This window comes from Mus musculus, chromosome 1 (assembly GCF_000001635.26).
Source record: "Mus musculus strain C57BL/6J chromosome 1, GRCm38.p6 C57BL/6J".
Classification (NCBI taxonomy): Eukaryota; Metazoa; Chordata; class Mammalia; order Rodentia; family Muridae; genus Mus; species Mus musculus.
In genome coordinates, this window is record NC_000067.6 from 178,252,599 (window position 1) to 178,269,289 (window position 16,691).

The 16,691-nt window shown below is 41.9% G+C and overlaps 1 pseudogene; it reads left to right on the top strand.

Moving 5' to 3' along the window:
- The first annotated feature begins 13,597 nt into the window (after positions 1-13,597).
- Gm8023 lies at positions 13,598-14,721 on the top strand (annotated as a pseudogene).
- The last annotated feature ends 1,970 nt before the right edge of the window (positions 14,722-16,691 follow it).

Sequence of the window (16,691 nt, forward strand, 5' to 3'; positions counted from 1 at the left end):
TGTTTTATAGTTCTTTCTGACCTCTAAGAGACAACACTGTTCTGTATTTTGTGCTGGGAAGGGGTTATTTGTACAATCCAAGAGTTCGATCTGCTCTGCAGGAATGTGGCCAGCCCCGTCTGTACCATGTCTTGTATTCACTGTTTCCCTTACTCAAACAATAATTACTCTTGTGCTCAGCCCCTGGGCCAACACATTAGCTATCAAGGAGTGCACAAGCGACAAGTAGCAGCCCAGATTTCTGGGGAACGGAGGCAAACTGTGCTGACTGGAAGGCTTTCCCCATCTCCTTTCAGCGGTTGAGCCTGTGTGCTTATGTTCATGTCCCATTAACCTCTGCTGCACCTCCAACCTGAACCTTTGCCTTTCTCCTCCATTGGCCCTTTGTACCTAGCTCAGTATTTACCTCCACTAATTTAAGTTTTTCTCTAAAATTAAGTGTTATCAAGTAAATGAATAGTAATTTTATGATCTAACAAGGTTTGTCCACTCTTTGCCAAATAAGAGTGATCCGCTGGGGCTGGAGAGATGGCTCAGCAGTTAAGAGTACTAACTGCTCTTCCAGAGGTCCTGAGTTCAATTCCCAGCAACCACATGATGGCTCACAACCATCTGTAATGGGATCTGATTCCCTCTGCTGGAATGTTTAAAGACAGCTGCAGTGTACTCATACATAAAATAAATCTTTTTCTTTTTTTTTTTTTTTTTTTTGAGACAGGGTTTCTCTGTGTAACCTTGGCTGTCCTGGAACTCAATCTGTAGACCAAGCTGGCCTTGAACTCAGAAATCCACCTGCCTCTGCCTCCCAAGTACTGGGATTAAAGGCATGCGCCACCACTGCCCAGCTAAATAAATCTTTAAAAAAAAAAAGTGATTCACTGTAACCAGGCTGTTCTTACCTCAAGGACACTCTGTAGGTCTCTTACTACCATAATTTCCTAATAGACTCAGATCTGCTAAAGAACAACTTAAAGGTCTCCCCTATAAAAAGAGTGCCAATAATACTGAGGGACAGGTTGGTTGGTTTGTTTGTTTGTTTGTTTGTTTGTTTGTTTTAGTTGTCCCTAAGTTTACCCATGTATTGACCTTGTTCTTGCTCTAACTTTTCAGGAATCCATGCTAAGGAAGATTAATGACTTGTTATGCTTTCTGACAAGTAATTTAGTAGCAAACAGCTTCTTTTCCTATTGAAACAAAACAGGGAACACTTAAAAAAAAAACTGTTAGAAGTCACCTCTTTACTGGCTTGGGGAGCCCTTTATTTATGGAAACCAGATAAGCCTCCATGTGCTCTGAAGTTCTTGTGCCCTGGCTGGGGAGAATTTGAGAATGGCAGTTGGAAGTGACTCCCACCCATGCTGTTAAGGCAAGGGATACTTAGGCTGCCATCACCAAGCCCTTCCCCAGCCCTCACATGGAAAGCACTCACTCTGATCCACAGAGAACCTCCAGTTGAAGGAAGGAAGACATTGTCCGTCACCTTGTTTTCTCTCACATCCCAAAATCACAGACAGGCAGTGGGATTTATTGTCAGTACAGTCCTCATCTGCTTCTCAAACCCTCAGGCCACCTTTAGGCCCTATGTAAGCTGGAGGGCTTGGGTATGGTTGCCCAGATTGCTAAGCCAGACTTGTCCTCAAAGCAGCTTGACTGTTCTAAATATACATGTGGTGTGAATAACAAATTAAGAAAGGCAGTTTGGAGCTGGAGTGGTGGCTTGGCTGGTAGGAACGCTGGCTACCCTTCCAGAGGACGCAGGTTCCTGTAACTCCAATCCTGGGGATCTGATTGCCTCTTCTGGCCTCTCTGGCCTCATATGATGCACAGACACATGTAGGCAAAACACTCATTTAAAAAAATCAAGGCACTTTCCTCTACCTGGAGGTGCTTGGTCTAGGTGGCCTGTAGTCATCCTTCAGAAATGGGCTGGAACTTTGCAATGGCAAAGCTGGAATATTCTTTAGGGAAGCAGACCACAGACTTGGCCATAAGGAAAGGTAGAAAAGGCCTTCCTCTTCTGTCAGCATTTATAAGCAGACACCACAGGGGTACCCTAGTGTGGCTCCCAACAAGTTCAAAACAAAACACAAACAACCTGAAGCAAACAAATGGGAAAAAAAGCAACCTACTTTATATTGAAGACAATGAAAAAGGGAATTCCTTTTGTTCTACCTCTGCCGTGTGTTTGGAGCTGTCCTGGGTCACTTAAATACATTTATCACAGCATCCTGTGCTTCACAAAGACAGTGGAGAGGTCAATTCGCCTGAAATCACACAGATTTCCTAGATAACGCTGATGCTGCTTGCATTGGCTTGACTCTGAGTTTCTGCCCACAGCCTGGAGAGGTGAACCACTGAAGGATTTGGTCATCGGTTCCCCTCAAAATCAGTAGAGTTGGAAGGAGGATTTCCTGAGTTTTTAATGGATTTGAGTCAACCCATACAAATATTCAAGAAGGAACCACAAAGTAAAATATGAACCTGAGCACTCTAGAAGATCGTCTAGAAGCCTCTAAACCCTGGGCTGAGGCTGGGCTGTTTTATCCAAGAACCACCTTGCCACAAGAGCTGTCAAGAAGAGGTCCATCAACCAACCTTCCATGTATAAGTCTGTCATCAACTGAAGACCCAAACTGCTCAGGCCACCATCCCCAGGGACCCTGCACATAGCCTTATTTGCTAGATGTTCATGATTACTGTCCCCTCTGACACTTCCAATGTGGCAGGCAAAAATGCTTTAGTACCTGACACTTTCCAAGAAGCATCTCTCCACCACACCCTGTGTCTTGAGAAGTCCTCTGAACCTTTGTGTTCTCCATTTCCATTGCTGCTTCCGACATTTCTCCACTACCAATCTCCAGCCCTGCCAGGTGCCACTTGCTACTTCACACTCTTCTGCTCTTCCTCTACAGCTTTTTCCTGTTCTCATTCCCAGTGACCACATCCACGAAGATGGTGGGTGCCATTTGCCTCTGCCATCTTGGCACCTTGCCAGCACCTCCTACTCAGTCCTCATACTCATAGTTACTCTACCCCCACACAGTTCAGCATCCTTCCCTAGTTAATAACAACCACCATTGTCCCAGTCTTAGACCTTAGACCTATTACTAGACCACTTCAGAATTTGTTTGTTATTTCAAGACAAGGTTTCCCCATAACTGTCCTGGAACTCACTTTGTAGACCAGCCTAGCCTTGAACTCAGAGATCCATCTGCTCTGCTTCCCCAAGTGCTGCAATTAAAGGCATGCGCCACCATGTCTGGCCACTTCTGCAATCTTCATTCCAAGCATTTCTGGCCATTAACTTTAGGCTTACCCCAACTCACTCACTGCACTATAAGAAATCATTGGCTAAGATCTCAAAGCCATTAAAACTAGTACTTACTAATGTATCCTCCCTAACCCACATATTTCCCCCTCTCACACCAAATCCCATTGCCAGCAACTAAGTCATTTCCCCCTCTGGTGTCTCTGCCACTTCAATATCCCTTTATTAAAATTTTCTGGCAAGCTAGCCCAAATGGGATCTAGCCTATCAGAGTCTGGCTGCTGATGTGTGTTTAACCACTTTGTTTCTGTCCACAAAGCATCAGGTACTTACACTGCATCATAGTCTATTCTTGGTCCCTTAGAAGTCAGCTTCCCACATATACCTCAGTTAAGACCCTCACTTGACACCTCAGTAAAAGATGTCACATCAATTGGCCTCTCATCTCCTAATCTACAGATTTGCTAAGTTTGTATCCAGAGACTACCATAGGAGGTGCTTGCTACTTTCGTCCAATTCCCCTACCCCACCTCTCCAGGCTTTATCACTAACAATTATTTCCCATGCTCCTCAACAGCCCATTCCCTCTTTCCCGTCAGCAGAGAGCTCATGGGATCTCTTCTATAATATTCCCTGGAGTCTTGCTATGACAGAGTGGATCCTCTCCATCTCCACAATCAGAATTTGCCAACTCCGTGTCCCATCCGCTATTTTGAAAATCACTTTGGTTTTAGTGATGAATACAATAGAATTTAGGACTGGGAGTGTAGGTCCTGGTGTAACAAGTGACTAGTGTATGCAAAACCCAGAGTTCCATCCCAGCACTGTTTGAAAAGTTAGGGAGAGAAAGGATACATATAATGTGTGTGTGCAGTTTAAAGGATAATGAAATGAATAGCATCCTGTACCCACCACTCAAATAGTAGGTCTGGAGAACATGTCTAGGCACCTCCCTCATTAATACTCTTCCTTTCACCAGAAGAGGACCACCATCTTGAAGTTTGTGTACGTTGTTCCATTGTCTTTTTTTTCTTGATGACTTTATCACTGGCATATGCCTATTTTTGACCTTTGTATAAATGAACTCATATATATATACCATAGTTTTAAAAGTTTCTATTTTTATAATTAATGCATATTGATATATATAATTCTAACTAGTTTCCACTCCTATATTCTACTGTATTCTACAGATGCCATGGTTCTGTTTACACCCTTCCCCTTTGGTGGACATTTGAATGGTTGCAGCTCTCTTACTCTGATGAGCAGTACTTTGTGAACACTGTAAGGTGTGTCTGTGCTTTGAGAATCTCTCTAGGAACTTCTAGGAATGTGTGTGTTCAAACTTATTGATGTAGAAGAACAATATAGTCTTTATTACACCTTTATTAAATAAAATCCTGTTCAGCCCTCTCCCCATCTGCTAATCATAAAACTGTGATCCATTTTTTCTTATAATATCACAATGACAAACATAGTTTTTTTAAAAGTTTAGTTGAAGCCGGGTGGTGGTGGCGCACACCTTTAATCCTAGCACTTGGGAGACAGAGGCAGGCAGATTTCTGAGTTCAAGGCCAGCCTGGTCTACAGAGTGAGTTCCAGGACAGCCAGGACTACACAGAGAAACTCTGTCTCAAAAAAACAAAACAAACAAAACCAAAAAAACAAAACAAAACAAAACAAAAAAGTTTGAGCTAGACACAGTATTCATGCCAATAATCTTTTGGGAGACTATAATGGCTATTCCTGATTGTCATCTTGACTCTATCTGAAATGAACTACAATCCAGAATTGGAGGGCTCACCTGTGATCCAGATCTTGAAGCTGGAAGACACAAGTTTTTGACCTGGATCTTGGCATGGAGATCTTGAGGCACAGTAGCCATGAAAAGCTTAGGCCCAGGCAAAGCAGTACAGGCCTTTAATCCCAGGAGATCTCTGAGTTCAAAGTCAGCCTGGGACAAAGCAAGTCTTAGATCCAGGCGCGGTGGTACACACCTTTAATCTGGGCCACATCTTCTGCTAGAGACCTACATTAGAAGGAGAAGATTCACTCTTCAACTGCTTGCACTTACTTGCCAGCGTATCTGTTGGAACCTACTTCTACAGAAGTCCAGCTAAAACAACTAGCTTGTGGGACTGAGCAACTACTAGATTCTTGGACTTCCCATTCACAACTGACCATAGTTGGACTGCAGACTGTAAGTCATCACAATAAATTCCCTCAGTATAGAGAGACATTCCATAAGTTCTGTGACTCTTAGAGAACCCTGACTAAACAAACCAAAACAGGGCCATGAGTTGAGGCCAACTGAAAGACACACCGGAAGAGGTGTCTCAAAAAATGTGTAAGTCAATAAACTAAGTGCACACCTTGGTCTCTATAGAATGACACTCATTAATATCATGATTCAAAACTGTGAGCAGCAGAGCCTGGTTAGACTTTCAAAGCTTTAAGGAATAATTTTAAAATGAAGGCTGGAGAGCGCTTCAGCAGTTAAGAGCACTTGACTGCTCTTCCAGAGGTCCTGAGTTCAATTCCCAGCAACCACATGGTAGCTCACAACCATCTATAATGAGAGCTGGTGCCCTCTTCTGGTGTGTCTTAAGATAGCTACAGTATACTCATATACATAAACTAAATAAATCTTAAAAAAAAAAAAAAAAAAAAAAAAAAACGAAAGTATCTGTTGGGCCTGCAAGATGGCCCAGCAGGTAAAGGTGATTGCCACCAAGCCTGATTATCTTAATTCAATTCCCCAGGACCCACATGCTAGAACTGACTCCCACAAATTGTCCTCTGACCTCCATGTGCAAACTGTGGCACACATGTGCCTTACACACAAGTGAATGTTTTCAAAATCAGGTAAAATAACCCCAGAGAAACCTGTGTCATCTGTGATAACCCGCAGGCTTTGGCTGCAGTGCTCATACATGGTACCAACAGTACTAAAACTTACACAAGCTCAAAAAGTTTCTCTGATCCGCCCGTCAAGGACTGGCTAGTCATCTTCCACAAACAGGCAGGAAAGATCAAAGCATTTCATCACAGTCCATATAGTATCCAAGTCACCAGAGGTATTAAATTTCTTGTAGCTTTGCCAGTCCCACAATCTGTATTTTGTATCTTTGTTAGGTGACACTGTACCCAAGTCAGCTGAGTGTAGGCAAACCTGTTCCCACTTTTGATTTATGTGTTTCTGATTATTAATAAGTTAGTTGATTTTCTTATAGACAAGATGTACCCCCAGCAGCTATTACTGGCAGCAAGGCTCTGCCTCCACTTTGTCAGAACCTGCCTAAACAGTGCCAAAAGCTTTGGGCCAAAGAGGCAATTGCAAGTCACTGAGAGGTGCTTCCTACCTGTGATGGTTGCTATCCATTGTCAGTCTGACTGCTTTTGAAATCACCCTAGGAGACATGATCTGGGTATGTCTGTGACAGTGCTTCCAGAGAGCATTAACAGGTGAAGTCCCACCCTCAAAGCAGGTCATAACTTCCAAAGGGTAGCCAGATGTGATGGTCTGAGGGAAGGCAGTGTGTCTATGTAGTGAGAGCTTTGCTTTCTTAAAAAACACTTTGTGGGCTGGAGAGATGGTTCAGTGGTTAAGAGCACCAACTGCTCTTCCGAAGGTCCTAAGTTCAAATCCCAGCAACCACATGGTGGCTCACAACCATCCATAATGAGATCTGATGTCCTCTTCTGGTGCATCTGAAGACTGCTACAGTGTACTTAGGTATAATAATAAATAAATCTTTAAAAAAAAACCACTTTGTTACGTGAATATGTTTTTGCTTTAACCCCAGGTATGGGATATGTGGCTGCCTCAGTTTGTCCAGTCATTAACTATGATCGTCTCATGCCTCAAGGGGGCATGTTTTTTGCCAGCTGCAAATAGTTTAAGTCTGGGAACTGTGGAAAGAATATAAATGGGAGAGCCCTAAGAGGGCCTGTGGCAGTGTAGCAGCAGCTGCTGCAGCATTTGTTGGATTGCTAGATATTCTGAAGACTAAGATTGGGCTTGCCCCTAGAAACCTGACACCCCTAATAAGCAGGAAGTAGTCTAAAGAAGTCTATGCCCCCTTTCCCCTCTAGTCTTCTTTCTCTCCAACCTAGTGTTGGGAGGTTGGAAGGAATTGGGGTGGAATAGGGTTGAGAGGGGGATAGGTATAAGAACCCAGTAAAGTATACCCAAAAAAAGTCCCTATGCGTCCCTGCCCTCGAACTCCAACAACACTCTCCAGGGAGCCATCTGTAATAATACCCAGTTAAATACTTAAATAGATCCTGGTGGCGGAGCATTCTTTGATGTCTGCCCCAGTGTTCTGGGTTCCCTCAATGTCTTACATACAGACATACAGATTTTCATATAAACTATTTTGGGGCCCAAATTGACATAATACAAACAGCCACATAATCCTTCCTAATACAGATCTGGGTACAGGTGATAGGCATGGAGGTTAGTTCTGAGAAGGACTGGTCAATGGGTTACCCAAGATAGGTAGACATTAAAAAGACAGAACCAAGAGAGAGAGACCAGGGCCCCAAAACAGGATGGGGGGGGGGGGTCAGACCAACTTCAAGACTTCCTCACTGGGGAACATGCAAACCTGTTACCTTTTTCCCCTAGCAAGTTTTTCAATTTTAGAATAACATAAACCCTTCTACATATTCTTTCAGCCTATATATCTATACTTTAGAATTCTGAGTAAAATGGGCTTGCAAGGAAAGCACACCCTTTTCCTGGCCATGTCTAAGCCTGAAGGAGGCATGAGGGACACTTTAGCAGAGAGAGGAGAAATCTAAGTCCCCATGGCTGCCAGGACCAAGCTACTTTTTGCTAAAGAGTATATTCTTGCTTCTTTGTTTACTCTAATTAACTTGAAAAGTTTACGGATGTGTGTGTGCACACGTGCCCACGTGCATGCACGCATGCTCCTACATACTATGGCACACACACATACATGATAAAGTCACACACACATACATGAAAAGGTCAGAAGACATCATAGATCTGTTCTTTCCTGCCACCTTGTGGGATCCAGGCATTGAGCTCAGATTCTCAGTCCTAAGCACAAGCACCAACTGGGCCATCATGCAGCCTGCTCCAATTAAACCTGTGACTGGTAGTGGGAATCCTTCCCTCTCAAGAGCATAAGAAAAGATACAGGAGCATGGGGAGCCCAAAGCAGCCCCACTGGGAAGTCTTCAGTATGTATGAAGGTTTCCCTCTAGCTACAAGGATGGAGTGTTTTGTTTTGTTTTGTTTTGTTAACCTTCCTCAGCCTAAATACTCTGGCACCTCCCTAGACACAATGCAATCAGGGTTTGCAAATCAGAAAAACATACAAATATCTGGGAGTGGCTGGACGCCTTCCTTCTGTGGAGGACCATCAACAGCCAGCAGGCCCAGTGGTGGGCCTGATCTGATAAAGGTGACTGTGTTGCTCTGAGAATAGCACTTTGGAGCATCTGTGTCACCATGACTGACTCTAGAAAGAATTGTAAGGGTGACGTTCTCTAACAGGGTTGGTGGGTTCTCTTATTCTACAGCTACAGCCAACATTGCTCAAGTCTTTCTCTTGGTATACAGAGTTTAAGGGTTATAGACAGAGGTAAAGAGATTACCAGAGAAAATGCATTTGCTGCTCCTGATTCTCCATTTGTGAGAGGCATAGAATTTAGTGATTCCATATAAACTTTTGGAACAGTTCAGGGAAACTAAAGAATAGAATGATGTTCACTGTTGCTATAAAAATAAACAAGATTAGTCACTGCCACACTATAACAACTAGTGCCAGAGATTACCAGATGGCGAAAGGCAAACGTAAGAATCTTACTAACAGAAACCTAGACCGTTCACCATCATCAGAACCCAGCACTCCCACCTCAGCCAGTCCTGGATACCCCAGCATACCTGAAAAGCAAGACTCAGAATCAAAATCATATCTCACGATGCTGGTAGAGGACTTTAAGAAGGGCATAAATGACTCACTTAAAGAAATACAGGAGAACACTGCTAAACAGGTTGACGTCCTTAAAGAGGAAACACACACACACAAAAAAAAAAAAATCCCTTAAAGAATTACAGGAAAACACAACCAAACAGGTGATAGAATTGAACAGAACCATCCAAGACCTACAAAGGGAAGTAGAAAAAGAAAACCCAAGTGAGACAACTCTGGAGATAGAAACCCTAGGAAGGAAATCAGCAACAGAATACAAGAAGTGGAAGAGAGAATCTCAGGTGCAAAAGATTCCATAGACAACATGGGAACAACAATCAGAGAAAATGGAAAATGCAAAAAGATCCTAACTCAAAATATCCAGGAAATCCAGGACACAATGAGAAGACCAAGCCTATGGATAATAGGAGTAGATGAGAATGAAGATTTTCAACTTAAAGGGCCAGCAAATATCTTCAACAAAATTATAGAAGAAAACTTCCCAAACCTAAAGACAGAGATGCCCATGAACATACAAGAAGCCTACAGAACTCCAAATAGACTGGACCAGAAAAGAAATTCCTCCCGACACATAATAATCAAAACAACAAATGCACTAAATAAAGACAGAATATTAAAAGCAGTAAGGGGAAAATGTCAAGTAACATATAAAGGCAGGTCTATTAAAATTACACCAGACTTCTCACCAGAGTCTATGAAAGCCAGAAGATCATGGATAGATGGTTATACAGACCCTAAGAGAACACAAACGCCAGCCCAGGCTTCTATACCCAGCAAAACTCTCAATTACCATAGATGGAGAAACCAAAGTATTCCATGACAAAACCAAATTCACATAATATATTTCCATGAATCCAGCCCTTCAAAGAATAATAAAGGGAAAACACCAACACAAGGACAGAAACTACACCCTAGAAAAAGCAAGAAAGTAATCCTTCAACAAACCTAAAAGAAGACAGCCACAAGAACAGAATCCCAACTTTAACAACAAAAATGACAGGAAGCAACAATTACTGTTCCTTAATTTCTCTTAACATCAATGGACTTAATTCCCCAATAAACAGGCATAGGCTAATAGACTGGCTACACAAACAGGACCCAACATTTTGCTACTTACAGGAAACCCACCTCAGGGAAAAAGACAGACACTACCTCAGAGTGAAAGGCTGGAAAACAATTTTCCAAGCAAATGGTCTGAAGAAACAAGCTGGAGTAGCCATTCTAATATAGAATAAAATTGACTTTCAACCCAAAGTTATCAAAAAAAAAAGACAAGGAGGAGCACTTCATACTCATCAAAAGTAAAATCTACCAAGATGAACACACAATTCTGAATATCTATGCTCCAAATGCAAGAGCAGCCACATACATTAAAGAAACTTTAGTAAACCTCAAAACACACATTGTACCTCACACAATAATAGTGGGAGACTTCAACACCCCACTCTCACCAATAGACAGATCCTGGAAACAGATACTAAACAGACACATGGACACTAACAGAAGTTATGAAACAAATGGATTTAACAGGTATCTATAGAACACTTTATCCTAAAACAAAAAGATATACCTTCTTCTCACCACCACATGGTACCTCCTCCAAAACTGACCATATAATCGGTCACAAAACAGGCCTCAACAGATACCAAAATATTGAAATTATGCCATGCATCCTATCAGATCACCATAGACTAAGGCTGATCTTCAACAACAGCATAAATAATAGAAAGCCAACATTCACGTGGAAACTGAACAACACTCTACTCAATGATACTCAATGATGTCAAGGAAGAAATAAAGAAATTAAAGACTCTTTAGAGTTTAATGAAAATGAAGCCACAACATACACAAACTTATGGGACACAATGAAGGCAGTCCTAAGAAGAAAACTTATAGCCCTGAGTGACTCCAAAAAGAAACAAGCGAGAGCATACACTAGCAGCCTGACAGCACATCTAGAAGCTCCAGAACTAAAAGAAGCAAATTCACCCAAGGGGAGTAGACAGCAGGAAATACTCAAACTCAGGGCTGAAATCAACCAAGTGGAAACAAAAAGAACTATTCAAAGAATCAACCAAACCAGGAGCTGGCTCTTTGAGAAAATCAACAAGATAGATAAACCCTTAGCCAGACTAACTAGAGGGCACAGAGACAGTATTCTAATAAGCAAAATCAGAAATGAAAAAGGAGACATAACAACAGAACCTGAGGAAATCCAAAACATCATCAGATCCTACTACAAAAGGCTATACTCAAAAAAAAACTGGAAAACCTTGATGAAATAGACAACTTCCTGGACAGATACCAGGTACCAAAGTTAAGTCAGGATCAGATTAACAATCTAAACAGTCCCATTTCCCCTAAAGAAATAGAAGCAGTCATCAATGGTCTCCCAACCAAAAAAAAAAAAAAAAAAGCCCAGGACCAGATGAACTCATTTCATCTATCTAGTTCTATCAGACCTTCAAAGAAGACCTAATTCCAACTCTCCTCAAACTATTCCACAAAATAGAAACAGAAGATACTCTACCCAATTCATTCTATGAAGCCACAATTACTCTGATACCTAAACCACACAAAGATCCAACAAAGAAAGAGAACTACAGACCAATTTCTCTTGTAAATATTGATGCAAAAATAATAAAATCCTCGAAAACTGAATCCAAGAACATATCAAAACGATCATCCATCATGACCAAGTAGGCTTCATCCCAGGGATGCAAGGATGCTTTAATATACAGAAATCCATCAACGAAATTCACTATATAAACAAACTCACCGACAAAAACCACATGATCATCTCCTTAGATGCTGAGAAAGCATTTGACAAAATCCAACACCCATTCATGATAAAAGTCTTGGAAAGATCAGGAATTCAAGACCCATACCTAAACATAATAAAAGCAAGCTACAGCAAACCAGTAGCCAACATCAAAGTAAATGGAGAGAAACTTGAAGCAATCCCACTAAAATCAGGGACTAGACAAGGCTGCCCACTTTCTCCCTACCTATTCAATATAGTACTTGAAGTCCTAGCCAGAGCAATTCGACAACAAAAGGAGATCAAGGGGATACAAATTGGAAATGAAGAAGTCAAAATATCACTACTTGCAGATGATGTGATAGTATATATACGTGACCCTAAAAATTCCACCAGAGAACTCCTAAACCTTAATAACAGCTTCAGTGCAGTAGCTGGATATAAAATTAATTCAAACAAATCAATGGCCTTTCTCTACACAAAGGATAAACGGGCTGAGAAAGAAATTAGGGAAGCAACACCCTTCACAATAGTCACAAATAATATAAAATACCTTGTTGTGACTCTAACTAAGGAAGTGAAAGATCTGTATGATAAGAACTTCAAGTCTCAGAAGAAAGAAATTGAAGAATATCTCAGAAGATAGAAAGATCTCCCATGCTCATGGATTGGCAGGATTAATACAGTCAAAATGGCTATCCTGCCGAAAGGAATCTACAGATTCAATGCAATCCCCATCAAAATCCCAACTCAATTCTTCACTGAGTTAGAAAGGGCAATTTGCAAGTTCATCTGGAATAATAAAAAACCTAGGATAGCAAAAACTATTCTCAACAATAAAAGAACCTCTGGTGGAATCACCATGCCTGACCTCAAGCTGTACTACAGAGCAATTGTGATAAAAAATAATAATAATAAAAAAAACTGCATGGTACTGATACAGCGACACACAGGTAGATCAATGGAATAGAATTGAAGACCCAGAAATGAACCCACACACCTATGGTCAACTTGATCTTTCACGAAGGAGCTAAAACCATCCAGTGGAAGAAAGACAGCATTTTCAACAAATGGTGCTGGCACAACTGGCAGTTATCATGTAGAAGAATGCGAATTGAGCCATTCTTATCTCCTTGTACAAAGCTCAAATCTACATGGATCAAAGACCTCCACATAAAACCAGAGACACTGAAATTTATAGAGTAGAAAGTGGGGGAAAGCCTTGAAGATATGGGCACAGGGGAAAAATTCCTAAACAGAACAGCAATGGCTTGTGCTGTAAGATCAAGAATTGACAAATGGGACCTCATAAAATTGCAAAGCTTCTGTAAGGCAAAAGACACTGTCAGTAAGACAAAAAAGGCCACCAACAGATTGGAAAAGAATTTTTACCAATCCTAAATCTGATAGGGGACTAATATCCAACATATACAAAGAGCTCAAGAAGCTGGACTCCAGAAATTCAAATAAACCCATTAAAAATGGGTACAGAGCTAAACAAAGAATTCTCAAATGAGGAATACCAAAGGGCTGAGAAGCACCTGGAAAAAATGTTCATTAATCATTAGGGAAATATGCTGCCTTAGTCTTCTTCCCAAGCCTGCCTGAAAATGTCATACTTCGGCCTGGAGACTTTCAATGAGAACCTATCTAAGGAAAACTTGGATGAAGAAAGTGTGATTTTAACGCTGGTCCAATTTAAGGAGGGGGAGCCAATCACAGTCTAACTTACGCAATCAAATGTTTCTTCTTCAACCTTAGACCACACACCACCAGCTCGTTCTCTGGTGAGGCATGCGGGAATCAAACACCCAACCAGAACCATACCAAGCACCTGTCCTCTGCCCAGCCTGCCTCCTATTAGGGACGTGTCCCGGAACACTCTTCGGGAGTGGTGTCGGTATCATAACTTGAGTACGGATGGCAAGAAAGTTGAGGTCTATTTGAGACTTCGGAGACACTCCTATTCTAAACAAGAATGTTATATTCCCAATACATCTCGGGAGGCCAGAATGAAGCAGGGTCCCAAGAAATCCAAGATAGTCTACCGAGGAATCGGGCCTCCAAGCAGGTGCCAAAGGAGAAAGGAGGAGAGTGGTGTCCTGGAAATTCTAACTTCACCTAAGGAGTCCACATTTGCAGCCTGGGCAAGGATTGCCATGAGAGCAGCTCAGTCAATGTCTAAGAATCGATGTCCTCTTCCGTCTAATGTGGAGGCCTTTCTGCCACAAGCCACTGGATCCAGATGGTGTGTTGTCCATGGCAGGCAGCTTCCTGCAGATAAGAAAGGCTGGGTTCGCCTGCAATTTCTTGCTGGACAGACCTGGGTTCCAGACACTCCCCAAAGGATGAATTTTCTCTTCCTGTTACCGGCCTGTATTATCCCAGAACCAGGAGTGGAAGATAATTTGCTATGTCCTGAATGTGTTCACAGCAACAAGAAGATCCTAAGAAACTTTAAAATTAGAAGCCGTGCAAAGAAAAATGCTCTACCCCCAAATATGCCGCCTTAGACAAGATTTTACTCTGATCTAAAGGGAATGGAAGAATATTCTGTGATCCCTATAATGGCTAAAAACAAACAAACAAACAAAACAAACAAAAAAACTGGCTGTCAGTCATCAGAAGCCCCTCCTCCTGTCTCCCAGCAGAGTGGAGACTCTGCTGACAAATCAGCATCCATCTCTCTAACAGCCCGCTGCATCTTAACATCTCTGACAGCTCCTCATGGCCTTGTGCTGGATTGGCTAAATGCTTAGCTATCTGAGAAATGATTTGGTTTTACTGGGTTTGTTTTGCTGTACTTTTTTTATATAGTTTTTTTTGTGGGGTGGTGGGGAGCAGTTTCAAATTAGCAAAGCAGAAAGTACTTAAAAAATATATATATATATATATAGAGTATGGCTTTATCATGTAGCAATTCCAGTGGACCTGGAAATTCTAGGTAGACCAGACACGTGTTGGGATTTACAAGCCTGTACAATACCGCCTAGCCAGTACTGATATATGTTTGACTAGTATAGAGTTCATTGCTTGTGCTAAACAATCTGGGTATTGACAAGTGAAATCATATAGTATGCTACCGTTCAGATTGGCTTTTAGCTAGCAATATGCATGTGAGAAATTAAAAAAAAATCATTAGGGAAATGCAAATCAAAACAACCCTGAGATTCCACCTCACACCAGTCAGAATGGCTAAGATCAAATATTCAGGTGACAGCAGATGCTGGCGAGAATGTGGAGAAAGAGGAACACTTCTCCATTGCTGGTGGGATTGCAAGCTTGTGCAACCACTCTGGAAATTAGTCTGGCGGTTCCTCAGAAAATTGGGCATAGTAGTACTGGAAGATCCAGCAATACCTCTCCTGGGCCAGAAGATGTTCCAACTGGTAATAAGGACACATGCTCCACTATGTTCATAGCAGCCTTATTTATAATAGCCAGAAGCTGGAAAAATCCAGATGTCCCTCAACAGAGGAATGGATACAGAAAATGTGGTACATTTACACAATGGAGTACTACTCAGCTATTAAAAACAATGGATTTATGAAATTCTTGGACAAATGGATGTATCTAGAGGATATATCATCCTTAGTGAAGTAACCCAATCACAAAAGAAGTCACTAGATATGTACTCACTGATAAGTGGATATTAGCCCAGAAACTTAGAATACCCAAGATACAATTTGCAAAACACAAGAAAATCAAGAAGAACGAAGACCAACGTGTGGATACTTCATTCCTCCTTAGAATAGGGAACAAAATACCCATGGAAGGAGTTACAGAGACAAAGTTTGGAGCTAAGACGAAAGGATGGACCATCCAAAGACTACCCCACCCGGGGATCCATCCCATAATCAGTCACCAAACCCAGACACTATTGCATATGCCAGCAAGATTTTGCTGAAAGGACCCTGATATAGCTGTCTCGTGTGAGGCTATCCCAATGCCTGGCAAATACAGACGTGAATGCTCACAATCATCTATAGGATGGAACACAGGTCCCCCAGTGGGGGAGCTAGAGAAAGTACCAAGGAGCTGAAGGGGTCTGCTACCCTATAGGTGGAACAACAATATGAACCAACCAGTACCCCCAGAGCTGCATATGTAGCAGAAGATGGCCTAGTCGGCCATCACTGGGAAGAGAGGCCCCTAGGTCTTGCAAACTTTATATGCCCCAGTACAGGGGAACGCCAGGGCCAAGAAGTGTGAGTGAGTGGGTAAGGAAGCAGGGCAGGGGAGGGTATAGGGGACTTTCGGGATAGCATTTGCAATATAAATAAAGAAAATATCTAATAAAAAATAAATAAACGAAAGAAGTTTCTTGGGGTTTTATTGCTGTGAAGAGACACCATGATCACAGCAACTCTTACAAAAGAAACAATTTCATTGGGGCTGGACAGTCTCAGATGTTTAGAGTCTGTTGTTATCACGACAGGAAGCATGGCAGCACACAGCCAGACATGGTGCTGGAGAAGAAGCTGAGAGTTCCACATTTGGATCTGCAGGTTGCAGAAAGAGATTGTGTCCCACACTGGGCATAGCTTGAGCATATAAAGCCTTAAAGCCCGCCTTCACAGTGACATACTTCCTCCAACAAGGCTACACCTATTCTAACAAAAACACACCTCCTAATAGTCCCACTCACTATGGGCCTACAGGGGCCATTTTCTTTCAAACCATTTCCTTTTTCTTT